Raw genomic sequence first — 13464 nt, 5'->3', positions numbered from 1 at the left:
TGGAAAATTCTTCCTGTGTGTAAATGAAAGGTAGAGCGGAGCCCACAATTTAAGCAGGTTGATGTTCCTCCTAGTCCAGTGGTATTTTGCTTTAGGGATGTGACCATTACAGGCTGCTGGGAATTAAGTGGGTGGAACCAAATGGTATCAGAAATCAGGCCAGTCAAGATAAAGTCTAGGCAGCAGGAAAATATGAAGTAGGGTATGGAGTCTGAGAGAACATAAGAGAATTCTCAGGATGTGGGCAGAAATACTAACAGAAAGATTTGGAAACAAGGTTCCCCTAAGCCTGGAGACTTATTTTCCAAGAAGGTTTCTCATCAGATTTTAACAACTCTTTGAGAGATAGTCTTATGCTTTTCTTTGTTAAAGTGTCCAGATTACTTTTGTGTACTTGCTTGGTAAATCCATCTGAGGCTTAAATCTTTCTAGTCAGGCCCTCTCATTCTTGAATCAGACACCAGAGATGTGCTCAGGAGAAGATCTGGGAAGCCTGCAGAGAGGTCTGCACTCTATGTTGGCTAAGGGACCATCCCTCAGGCTGTTCATTACTGAAATGCACTCTGCTAAAAGTTAGCATGAGTGTGGCTGCAAGGACCATGACATCCTTCTCTGAGGCCCTCTTGCCCAGCCCAGTTTGGGCTGCCCTCTGAGAAAGTTGCCAGCCTACTATATTGAAGATAAATGTTGCTTGGCCCTGTCCAGATGACAGAGATTCAGTCATGCCAGGTTCACACTTGCTTGGGCAGTTCCCTCTTGGAAGCCAAAGCCTGATGAGGCAATGGATATCATTAGCTGTCAGGGGTGTGCTGAGATCAGCTTGCAATATCTCCTGAGAGCCAATTGTGTGCCTCTCTTCTAAACTCTACATTCAATAACATCACATTAACAGCTTGAAATCAACTCTGGTAAGAGTATTTTCACCATGGAAATTGGCAAACTCTACAAATCAGGGCTTTCTCTCTTCCCAGTCCTCATCCTACCCCACTTCTGGGCATGCTGACATAGCAATCATTCACTCTTTCTGGGAAGACTCTCTTCATTCAGCTTCCAGGAGGCCACGTTTCTCAATCTGCTTTTCTCATTTCTTCTTTTGACACTGGAATGCCTCAGGATTCCATTCTTCAACCTCTTCTTTTCCTACATTGATTCCTTGGTGGTCTCATTCAGTTATATGTCTCTAAATTCCATCTTTATGCTGAGGACTCAAAATGTATATTACCAGTTTGAACTTCTTTGAATTCCAGCCCTGTATATCCAGTTGCCCACCTTATTTTTCCACTTGGATATTAAGTAGACATCTCACCTTAAAATGAGTAGAATTGAAATTCCCTTCAAAACCTGCTTGGTCTACAGTCTTTTCCATCTTAGAATGGCAACTTCCAGCTTCTCAGGTCAAAAACTTTGGAGTCATGTTTGATATCATTATTTCTTTCACAACCACACATACAATCCACCACCAAATCCTGTTGGCTCTGCCTTTGAAGATGTGCGGAACGTGACCACTTCTTATAATTGGTGGTAATTACCGCCCAAGTCTAGATTTTTGCAACACCTTTTAATTGCTCTGTTTCTCCCTTGGATGCTTACCATCTTTCACTCAGCGTGAAAGCCCCAGTCATTACAATGGGCTGCCAGGCCCTATTGAGTTGACCCCTTCTTCTCTGACCTCATCTCCTATTGACTCCACTTGGGGTACATGAGCCTCCTCCTGGTTTCTACAACATGGTGGGTTTGTTTCCATCCTCAGCCTGTGTACTGGCTGTTCCTTTTGCTCTCCTCCAGGAAATCACTTAGCATGCTTCCTCATCTCTTTCATCAACTGTCTCAACTGTTATCTGATTCTTACTGAGGTCCACCATGACCATTTTTGGGGTAAAGAAACAGAAAACAATAGTAACAACAACAAAAAACCCTGAATATCCACCCCCACTTCTCATCCCCTGCTTTATTTTTTTCCCATAACACTTATTACCTTCTAACATATATATCATTTATTTGTTTATTTCATTTATGTTTTCCCCTCTCCTATAAACTCTATGAGAGCAGGGATTTTGGTCTGCTTGGTCATTGTTGTATCTCCGGGGATTATAAAAGTCCTGATCTTCAGTACAGGTGATTCTCATTATTTGTAATGTAAGTTATGCTCTATAAAGTCACTGTAAACAATGAATTAGCAAATATTGAACTACTGTTCCTAAGAGAAACGCAGTGTTAGGTTCCTGTGAGCCTCTAGTTACATTTTTGTCAACTGACCAATAGATAACCTTATTTTATGTGTGTTTCTGATTAAAGATGCCTTACTTAATATATATTGTTGATTCATTGGCATTGAGCTCACAGCCAACTGTCCTTTAACTCATGCCTGAGCAAGGGGTATCTAACACATGTATTTTTTCTGTAAGGCACATCACAGCCTTAGTGTTTTTAGGAATGCTAGACTTGGGGGCCATTTTTAGAGGTGAAATTACTGACAAAACCACAAAACTTTGAAAAATAAAGCATTAGGTTGACCATAGAAGGACACTTGTTTACAGTATGAGAACAGAAACAAAAGGGCAGAGCATTGCCTTGTTCAACTTCATCTGTTGACGTGCACATAAGGTAACCCAATATTTTGCCACTCAGTGGATGCCAACAAATGCCTGCAAAAGCTTTGTGAATACTGATTTGAGGGTTACAAATAAATTTTAGTCAGTAGGCAAATTTACAAATACAAAATCTTCAAATAGTGGGGATCAGTTGTATATTCTCAACATCTACTTATTGAGAATATAAACCTGATTCTCTGGAAATCTTAAACATCTGTAGGGCCTCTACCTAGTGTAATTTGGATAGTTCCTTAGAGCTGCATGTCTTAACGTCTTCTTCCACTTTTTCCTTATCTTGGTTTGAAAGGCTAGGAAAGGATTCATTCTTTTGGGATTCAAAACATCCTTGTTACATTGAACATGTGTTATAAATAATCAGGACTGGAAACACAGACGGCAGGGTTAGCTGAGGAGGGGAGAAGAGCAGATAGCACTTCCTCATTTGTGCATTAACACACGATGAGTGGCAAATTGTATTTTCCAAAGATGGCCAATGTCTCCTATCATCTGTGCTTTTCTACAATGTGACCTTAGTTCTCCCTCATCAAGACGTGGAATCCACTTGAATCTGAGTGGGCCTGTAATTTTTCAAACAGTAGAGTGGGGAAAGTGATACCGCTTGACTTCTGAGGCTAAATCATAAAAAGTGATGCAACTTCCTCTTAGTTTTCTAGAACACTAGTTCTTGGAGCCTTGAGTCTGACTATCTGAGGCCACCATGTTGTGAACACACCAATCCATGTACAGAGGCCGTGGGTAGGTAATGAGTCACCTGTCCTAGTCTTTGAGTCCTATTAGCACAGGAACCAGACCTGTGAGGGAGGGAGCCTTGAGATTATATTTGCTCCCAGCCATCGAGTAACCGTTGGCCTTTGCTTCTTTCCAGCTAAGGTCCGAGACATTGTGGATCAGAGACAAGCCACTTCTACTGTGTCCTTATTGAATACCTGGCCCACAGTATCCCTGGCCATAAAAAAATGATAAGGGATTAAGTAGTAAAGTCATTACATGTTTTGAAGGTAGTTAATTCTACAGTAAGTGACCAGACAGATGGTTCTAAATTCACTTGTATTGCTAGTGTCGTAAGACAAAATTACAACAAATTTGGTTTAAAGATCTTAATTGTTCCCTGTGCTTTTGAGGTCTTAGCCATAAAATCGTTGCCTAGACCAATGTCCTAAAGCATTTCTCCTGTGTTTTCTCTAGTAGTGTTATAGTTTCCGATCTTACATTTATGTCTTTAATCCATGTTGTGTTGATTTTTGTATATGATAAGAGATAGGGATCCAATTTCATTCTTCTGGACATGGATATCCAGTTTTTCCAATACCATATATTGAAGAGAGTATTTTTTCCCCAGTGTATGCTCTTGGTACCTTTGTTGAAAATAGTTTGCTATAAATATATGGATTTATTTCTGGGTTCTCTATTCTGTTTCAGTGGTCTATATGTCTTTTTACACCAAATAACATGCCATTTTGGTTATTATAGCTTTGTAGTATATTTTGAAGTCAGATTGTGTGATGCCTACCACTTTGTTCTTTCTACTCAGTATTGGTTGGCTATTTGTGGTATTTTGTAGTTCCATATAAACTTTAGGATTATTTTTCTATTTCTGTGAAGAATGTTATTGGTATTTTGATAGAGATTGAATCTGTATATTACTTTGGGTAGTAGGGCCATTTTAACAATATTATTTCTTCCAATTCATGAGCATGGAATGTCTTTCTATTTGTGTCTTCTTCAATTTCTTTCATGAGAAAGAATTTATTAAATTTGATTAAATTTATTCCTAGACAATTAATTTTTATAGCTATTATAAATGGGATTACTTTCTTGATTTCTTCTTCAGCAAGTTAATTATTGATACATAGAAATGCTATTGATTTCTGTATGTTGATTTTGTATTCTGCAACCTTATTAAATTCATTTATCAGTATAGCCATTATAGAAAACAATATGGAAGTTTTTCAAAACATTAAAAATAGAAGTACCATATGATCCAGAAATCCCATAACTGGGTATTTATCCAAAGGAAAAAAATCATTATATCAAAGGGAGACTGTACTCCCATGTTTATTGCAGCACTATTCACAATAGCCAAGATACAGTATCAGTCTAAGTGTCCATCAACAGATGAATGGATAAAGTAAATGTGATACACACTTACACACACACACACACACACACACACAATGGAATACTATTAAGCCATAAGAAACAATGAAATTCTGTCATTTGCAGGAACATATATGGAATTGAAGGGCATTCTGTTAAGTAAAATCAGCCAGGCACCGAAAGACAAACATTGCATATTCTTTCTCATATGTGGGAGCTAAAAAGATGGATCTCATGGAGGTAGAGAAAAGAATGGTAGCTACTAGAGGCTATGAAGGGTGTGTGGGATGAAGAGAGGTTGGTTAATAGGTACAAACATACAGTTAGATAGATGGAATAAGTGCTAGTATTCAGCCTCTCAGTAGGGTGGCTATAGTTAACAAAAACATTGTATATTTCAAAATAGCTAGAAGAGAAGATTTGAAATGTTCCTAGCTGAAAGAAAGGATACATGTTCAAGGCGATGGATATCCTAAATACCCTGATTTGATCATTACACATCCTATGGCTGTATCAAGATATCACACATGCCCCATAAATATGTATAATTATTATGCATCAATAAAAACTTTCAAATATATATGAAAAAACATTAATTTGCTATATTTTTGATTCTATAATTGGGCAGCACTTTATTCCATACAATAGAATGAGTGTTCTGATGAGCCAAGAAGAGGAGGTTGGTTTTACAGACAGGAAAGGGCTGTGGAAAGCAGAAACAAACAAACAAAATAATGTGGATTGGTCATTTCAAAGTTTCCTTTCATGTAAAAGTTAAAGTAGAGGGGACTTTCTTGTCATGATGGCACTGGATCTAGGTCAGTGTTGGAGACAATGTCTGGGACTCAGGGCCTTTGCAGATCACAGAGGCTGGTCTTGCACAACCTCTAAAAGGCCAGACCAGGCCATGGCTCACCCAAGGGCATGAGCCCAGGGAAGCCCTAGGTCCTTTCCTGGCATCTCAGAGGGAACCATGTCTCACTGGCTCAGGCTAGACTTGTACATTAATCCACTGAGTTGACTTTGGATCTTACAGGCTCAAGGGATGGTCTTTGGGAGCAGGAAGCGATTAGGACCCTGGTCAGATTCATATATGTGCAACTGAGCCCACTCAAAGAAATAAATGGGAAAATTATATTTTTTTGGTTATTTGCCTTAATGTCACACATTATCATTAGGTCAAAGGCTTTCTGAGGTATACGTGTGCAAAGTGATTTTTTAGTATTTTTTTTTAAATTCTCTCTTTTTCTATAAATTTTAATGATGACTTGGGTATAAGACAAGATGATCCGTTCTGCAGCACCAAAAGTGGGCAAGAGAAGAGATCAGAATCTGGTATGAGACTGAAAATCACTGTGGCAACTAGCTTCAGTGGGGCAGCTGGGGTTGGTTCTGAAGAAAGTCTGTTCCATTTATATAGCAGACAGGAGTCCATGGGGTTCCCATCAGTTAGCACTGGGAGAGGGCTTCAGAGGCAGCACAGGCTGCCGCTGGGCTGGTCTAGGGGACTGGGGAGGAGGGAAGATGCAAAGCAGAAGGGCCTCTAGACCTCAGATTGGGGGTCAGGGAAGACCTATCTTCCTAAATGTGCTGAGGAATAGTTAGGAGGCAGATCAGAACAGGTCAAAAGAATAAGCACTATGGCAGAAGCTACTGTGGGTTCGGGGAAGGGGAGAGAGGATAAAGGGAGGAGAGATCTGCAGCTTGTGTGCCTACACTCTTTCTCATAAGCCTAGGCCTGGGAGCTGGTTGGCAGCAAAAACACACAATAGGGAGAGCCCCATAATTGTCCTGGCTCCTGGTACTGGGAGAGTGACTTAGTTCTCATGGCGAGGAGCTCTCTGAGAGTATCATCTGGGCAGAAATGTAAGGAGCACACCTGGTTTTGGCCAGTCATTGCCATGTTTGCAATAACATGGCTGTGGGCCAATATCATTATGCAACTTTGTGACTTGGTCATTAAGCAATGAACAAGGTCCTATTTGAAAGCTAAGGTCAAGCTTATGAAGCAATGCCAGCTTGTAACATCGTCCAGGTTAATTTAACACAGACGAAACAGACATATCTTTACCATCCAGGAGTAAATTATCCCAGGCACAGGAAAAGATGAAGTAGGAATGTTTCTTTTGGTGTCTTCCATGTCTAGTTTCAGAGACCCCATTCAGTTCCCATCTCACTCTGTATCTCACCCCTAGCCTGTGCTGTATTCTCTCAGGGCCATGACCTTTCCTTTAGTCTTCCTCCATCTCTCCATCCCTCTCTCCTTCCTTCTTTCTTAAAATATATTTTTTGAAACAGCACTCATGATTTTACTTGTTTATGTTTCAATTTCAACTTTTATCATAGATTATAGGGTATACCTACAAGTTTATTACATGAGTAAATTGCATGATCCTGAGGCTTGGGATCCCAATGATCCTACCACCCAGGGCATAAGTATAGGACCCAACAGGTGGCACTTCAGCCCATAACCCTGCTCCCTTCCTACCCCATCTAGTGATCCCCAGTTCCCATCTTCATTATTATGAGTCTTCAATGTTTAGCCTCCACGATCCCCAGTGCCTATTGTTCCCATCTTCATTATTATGTGTCTTCAATGTTTAGCCTCCACTTACAAGTGATAACATGCAGTATTTTGTTTTAGGTTCTTACATTAGGTCATTTATGGAGGTCACAATGCCCTCCAGCTCCACCCATATTGCTAAAAGGACATGATTTCATTCTTTTTTATGGCTGCATAGTATTCCATGGTGTATTTGTACCTCATTTTCTCTATCCAATCCACTGTTGATGGGCTCTTACGTCGATTCCATGTCCTTGCTATTGTGAATGGTCCTGCAATGAACATATGAACACATGTGTCTTTAAGATAGAATTAATTATTTTCCTTTGGGTATATACTCAGTAGTGGTATTGCTGGGTAAAATGGTTGTTCTATTTTGAGTTCCTTGAGAAATCTCCAAACTGTTTTCCACAGTGGCTGAACTAGTTTGTGTTTCCACTAATAGTGTATAAGCTTTCCCTTTTCTCTGCAGCCTCACCAGCATTTATTATTTTCTGTCTTTTTAATAATAGCCATTCTGACTGGTGTGAGATGTTAGCTCATTGTGGTTTTGATTTGCATTTCTCGAAATTATGGAATGCTGCATAAATTTACATGTCATCCTTATGAAGGGACTGTGCTAATATTCTCTGTATCATTTCAATTTTAGTACATGTGCTGCTGAAGCGAGCACTTGAATATTTTTTGAACACCCACTATGTGCCAAGGGTAGAGCAGAAAGTCTCTTCTGGCATGGATCTTGCATTCTAGTCATGCGAGACTTACTACAAACAAACATAGACCCATTGAACGTATTAGGTGGTAAAAGGTGCCATGAAGGAAAATGAAATAGGGGAAAGATATACTCAGCGTGGCCAGGAAAGTTCAGTCTGACAGGATGTTCTCTGAGCAGAGCCTTGGAAGCAGTGAGGGGGAAGCCAGATGGGTAAGCGGGGGCAAAAACAAGGGGGGCCCAAGGCCTCAGGTGGGAGCCATTCTCGAATCAGCAGGGAGGCCTGTGTGGCCACTGCTGAGTCAGACAGAGAGGAGGTTGGAAGAGATGAGGTCAGAGGCAACTGACGGTCAGGTGGTGTGGTAAGAGCTGGCTGTATCTGACTCAGCTTCAGGAATTTGTCTTCCCAGGGTCAATTTTTCTTAGTGGCTTCCTAATTACTGAAGAAACATCAAAAACTAAAATTAATGAATCTGAAGTGTCCTTTCAAGTTTGGGGGAGAAATACTCGAACAAGGGGCCCCTCCCTTCAAACCCCACAGGTATGTGCTTTTGAAAGCTTTGCTTCCCTTCTCCTCTCTAAAAGTGGTTTCCAGGCTGAGGAGCTGTGGGGGTGGCAGGAGAAGGGGGACTTCCTGCAGCAGGAACAGAAAACACCAGACTGTTCTCTGGCAATGAGCCTCCTCCCACCCAGCAGACGTCTCAGCGGGGGTGGTGAGGTAGGAGGTGGGTGACGCGTGGTATGTGGCCTGGCCCTGCTGCCCGTGCCCTCCTCACAACGGGCCTCAGCTTCTCATGGCTTAAAACCTGTTAGGTGTCAACCAGTTCTTTTTCCTGAAGCAAGGGCAAACTCTGGGATTCTGTAAGCCTTGAAAAAAATGTGCTCACAGATTTGTAGTAATCTCATGGCTCTCACTTGCTTTTCGGGAACTCTTTCACTTTACATCTGTGGGGTTAAATCACCAAAAAAAAAGGTTCAGCTAAGTTTGCATGTCGAAATAAATTACTGACTATTTTGTTTTTCTACTGAGAATGGGGAACCCAAGGGGCCAAGTGGCATTTTAAAAAGCATGCATTTGACCTGTGGAACAAGAGACAGCCTTTAGTTCCAAACAGGAAAGTCAATGGCAGTATTTAGTCAAAAGAGGGATAGAGCTCATGCTTTCTTTTCTTCCTTTTTCCTTTTTAAAGGACCAAATTCTTGACTGAAAGTTCTATTTTCATGAGGAATGAAGGCCTTTGTATAAGGAACGATCAATCTCTCCCAGTATTTTTCTTCCTTACAAAAAAAAAAAAAAAATCTAAGAACTTCTATTACCAAAAAACTACCTAAGAACTTCTGTTCTGTCTTTCTCCTTGTATGTGTTTGAGATACCAAAATTCACCCAAGAAACAGAAAGAGAAAATATCACACGAGCATCAGGAATAGATAAAAAGGACTAAAACCAATAAAGCCAACTTACTGAAGAGATTCTGCCTTGTGTTCCAGATGGGCATGTCCTTGGCCTCACTTGCCTGGTGATGTATTTCTACCCCTGACATCTGCCTTTTCTAGTACACATAATTTCTGAATCATCTCTTGTATCCCTTACTTGAGTTTTTAAATCCCAGACTATTTACTAGATTTTCACCTTTCTAAGCTATCACCATCTCTGTAGAAATTTCTGACATCAACTCATTTCTGGTCACCAGTCATTGCTTCAGAGTTGGTCTTAATAATCACCCTCACCTCCCCAGGGTTACTCTTTTCAATACAGTGCCCAACAATATCCCGCTCTTACACATGCTGATCCTATTCCACCAAGATAATTATATCCCAGCCTAGCCAAGGGCTAGACAATATAGTATGGAATCCCTTGAAAATGAAAGTGCTTGTGCTAGACGTGAAGCATTAAAAATGAGGTGAAGATCCAGGATTTGTAATGCCCTTGATGACGGAATCATTTTGATTCCTTCTCATGGCTTACAGGAGGGAAGGACAAAGTGAGCCACCAGTCCCAACAGTAGATGCTTTTTGATGATGGTTTGTACTTCATCTTCCAGGGACCAAAAGATCAGTTTTAATATTCCAGCTTCATTTTGAAGGCAGAAACAAAAATTTCTTCTGAGAATCCTAAGGGCAAAGAACCAACTGACTCTGTTTCTGTGTTACTTGATTTTCTTGCTGCCTTAACAGCCCCTTTACCATACTCCTCTACTTAGGCCATTTGTTAGAAACGTAGAGTGAGAGCTAAGCATGAGTATAAAAAAGAATCGTGGAGGAGTACTTTTTATTCATTATTCACTGATTCAACAAATATTTATTGAACATTGACACTATGATTAATACTGGAAATATGAGTGTGCCAAAACAGACACAATCCTTAGTTTCATGACAGTTATAATTCAGTAGGGGTGTCATACCTGAATGAAAGAATCATGGAAATAAATGTGAAATTACAAATGTTATAGGGACTACAAATGAGAGGTACATTGTGCCAGTGTGAGTATAAGTGTGAGATTGACTGGCCAAGGAATTCAGGGAAGGCCTCCCCAGAAAACGACAATTAATTTCAGGTTTGGAGGAGGTGATGAGGAGACGAAGGAGCATTTAATGCAGATGGAATAGCACAGGCAAAGACCAGAGGCAGATATGCTCCCGGAAATCCAGAACAGATAGGACCAAGACAACAGAGAGGGATAGGAGACAGTAAGGAAAGCATGGTGACATTAGTCAGGTAGGGACCAGCCCATGTTAATGATTTTTGTTTTCATCCAAAAAGCAATGGACAACAATTGTAGACTTCTTTAAAACTGTATGTGTCTCTGTGTGCGTGTATGTAGACAGAGAGACACAAATACAGAGAGAGAGAGAGAGAATGAATTAGATTTGCATTTCAAAAATGTAATGCCGGCAATGATTTGGAGAATGGATTGTAGCAGGGCGAGATTAGATGTGCACAATAAATTTGGAGCTATTTCATAATGCAGGTGAGAGGTGGTGGGAGCTAAAAACTGGATAGTGGCAGAGAGAGATGGCAATGGAGAGAAGTGGAAGTATAAAATCAACACAATTTCAAGATGGAATGTATATGGGGGATGAGGAAGAGAGAGGTGTCAAGGTGCCTATATTTCAAACATGCATAATTGAAGTGATGGTGGTATAATTCACTGAAATTTATATCACTAGAAGAAGTTCCCTATTTCATTGCGTGTATATGTATGTATGTGTGTGTGTGTGTTTGCACATGTAGGCAGGCCACAGAAATCACAATATTGGTTCTGGACACAGCGAGATAGATGTGTTATTGAAACAAGTAGCAATTAGTCTGGAGTTAGTCAGAGAAGAGGTCTCAGCTGAATTTATATGGTTTCGAATCATGAGTGTATAGGTGGTGATTGAAGCACAGGGTGTAGATGAGACTGCCTAAAGAGAAAATATAGTGTGAGACAAGATAAAATGTAAGATTGAGCCATGAGGATCTCTGACATTTGGAAATCAAGTAGAGGATAATGAGTGTTAAATAAGATGAACAGAATTCCAAAGAAGTAGTAGGAAAACCCAGAGATCATTGTGTCACAGGAGCCAAGAGAAGGAAGTTTCAAGAATTTACAATAACCAGCACACAATCAGAAATTACTAGTTATGTGAAGTAGTAGCAAAATGTTACCTATAGCCAGGAAAAAATTAACAAAAAATAGAAACAGACCCAGAGATGTTGGAATTAATAGACACAGACTTTAAAACAGCCATTATGCATATGTTTACAGGTTTAAATAAAAAGATAAAGATAATGAGTAAACAAATGGATATTCTCAGTAGAGAAATGAATATGATAATAATAATAAAATATCTAAAATAAAAAGTTCACTGGATGGGCTTAGCAGCGGAGTGGACACTGCAAAAGAAAGGATCAGTGAACCTGAAGACAGAGTAGTAGAAACTATCCAAACTAAAGCTAAGAGAAAAAAGGCTAGAGGTAGTCTCTGTTATCTGTGAAATGGTATTAAGCATTCAAATATTAATGTAATTAAAGTCCCCAGAAAAAGAGGAGAAAAAGATTTGAGATAAAAAAAGAAGAGAGATTGTGATAAAAAAGTTTTGAAAAACTATGCAGTCAAAATTTTTTCCAAATTTGATGAAAAATATCAACATGCAAATCCAAGAAGTTCAATGAACACCAAACACGAATGGAAAATGATGGCAGCTGCTTGACTTCAAATCTCCCCATGCAACTTACAAAACCCTTCAAATAAATAGAGTGAAAATAGAAAATAACATTATGGCTTTAGCATTACTAAGAATTGGAGAATACTACAAGCTGTAAATTATCAGCAAGTAGAAAAATGCACCATATTCTAACAGTTACCTTTTGCCTACTGCTTCAAGCCTATGGGTATGAAAGTGAAGTAGGGAAGTATTAAAGAATGGTATAGGCCGGGCGCGGTGGCTCACGCCTGTAATCCCGGCACTTCCGAGGCGGGCGGATCACGAGGTCAGGAGATCGAGACCATCCTGGCTAACACGGTGAAGCCCCATCTCTACTAAAAATACAAAAAATTAGCTGGGCGTGGTGGTGCGCACTTGTAGTCCCAGCTACTTGGAGGCTGAGGCAGGAGAATGGTGTGAACCCGGGAGGCGGAGCTTGCAGTGAGCAGAGATCTCGCCACTGCACTCCAGCCTGGGTGACAAAGTGAGACTCCGTCTCAAAAAAAAAAAAAAAAAAAAAAAGAATGATATCAAAAACAGTAGAGGGCATTAAGGACTTACATAAGGTATGCATACTATCAAAAGAAAGCCCAACTAAGTTAAGAAAGGCTCTGCACAATTTGGAACTTGGCAGTTCACACCACCAGCTGCAGGCAAAAGATTTAAAATGCGTGAGGCTCAGAAGTGGTAGCCCTGGAGAAGCACTACTTCTTAGGGAGAATGAGATACAGAGAAGTGGAGGTATTCCTTGGTGAAATAGCCGTGAAAGGAAAGAAAAAAGAAAAGATAAAATTAATGTTTCTAGGAAAAAAGACACAGTAGTCCCCTTCTTTTTCTTCCTAACTTCACCATCAACATCTTCCATAAAAGAAACTTCACAGAAAAGGGCAGAACTCAAAGGAGATGCTGCTGTCACACGAGGAACTCTCTCCACAGAATGAAGAGGCACAGAAAAACAGCAATCATATCCAAATAAAATTGTTGTAAAAAGTGAACCCAGGTAACTCAACTGAAGAAAATACTCCCTCACCTCAGGGGCGGGGTGTGGTGGGGGGAACCATGAGCTGAGGAAAATTGTAACATAATACTCCCACAAAAATTAATTTTCCTCAGAATAGAGTTTGGAGATACATAAAAAGAATCCAAAATATAAAACTGAATCAGAAATATAAATCTCAGCAACACTAATGGATCAAGAAAGAAGAAAAGGAAGAAATGAAATGATAGTCATTGAACATAGGAAGAATATCAAAGAAAATGGCAAAATCATACCAGAAATGTAGACAAAATTA

General features: G+C 40.0%; 1 long non-coding RNA gene and 1 other non-coding gene across 3 annotated transcripts in view; one reads left to right on the top strand and one right to left on the bottom strand.

Annotated features, from left to right (window-relative positions):
* The window catches only part of LOC105464861 (uncharacterized), a 68848-nt gene that overhangs the window by 41531 nt on the left and 13853 nt on the right, over positions 1 to 13464 (top strand). The gene's annotated exons all lie outside the window — the stretch shown is intronic.
* Positions 7839 to 7945, bottom strand: LOC112423772 (U6 spliceosomal RNA). Its single transcript, XR_003014328.1, has one exon. It is a non-coding gene; the product is annotated as a U6 spliceosomal RNA (small nuclear RNA).

This window comes from Macaca nemestrina, chromosome 13 (assembly GCF_043159975.1).
Source record: "Macaca nemestrina isolate mMacNem1 chromosome 13, mMacNem.hap1, whole genome shotgun sequence".
NCBI lineage: Eukaryota > Metazoa > Chordata > Mammalia > Primates > Cercopithecidae > Macaca > Macaca nemestrina.
The sequence above is the reverse complement of the archived record's forward strand: the minus strand, read 5'-3'. Positions and strand labels throughout refer to the sequence as shown.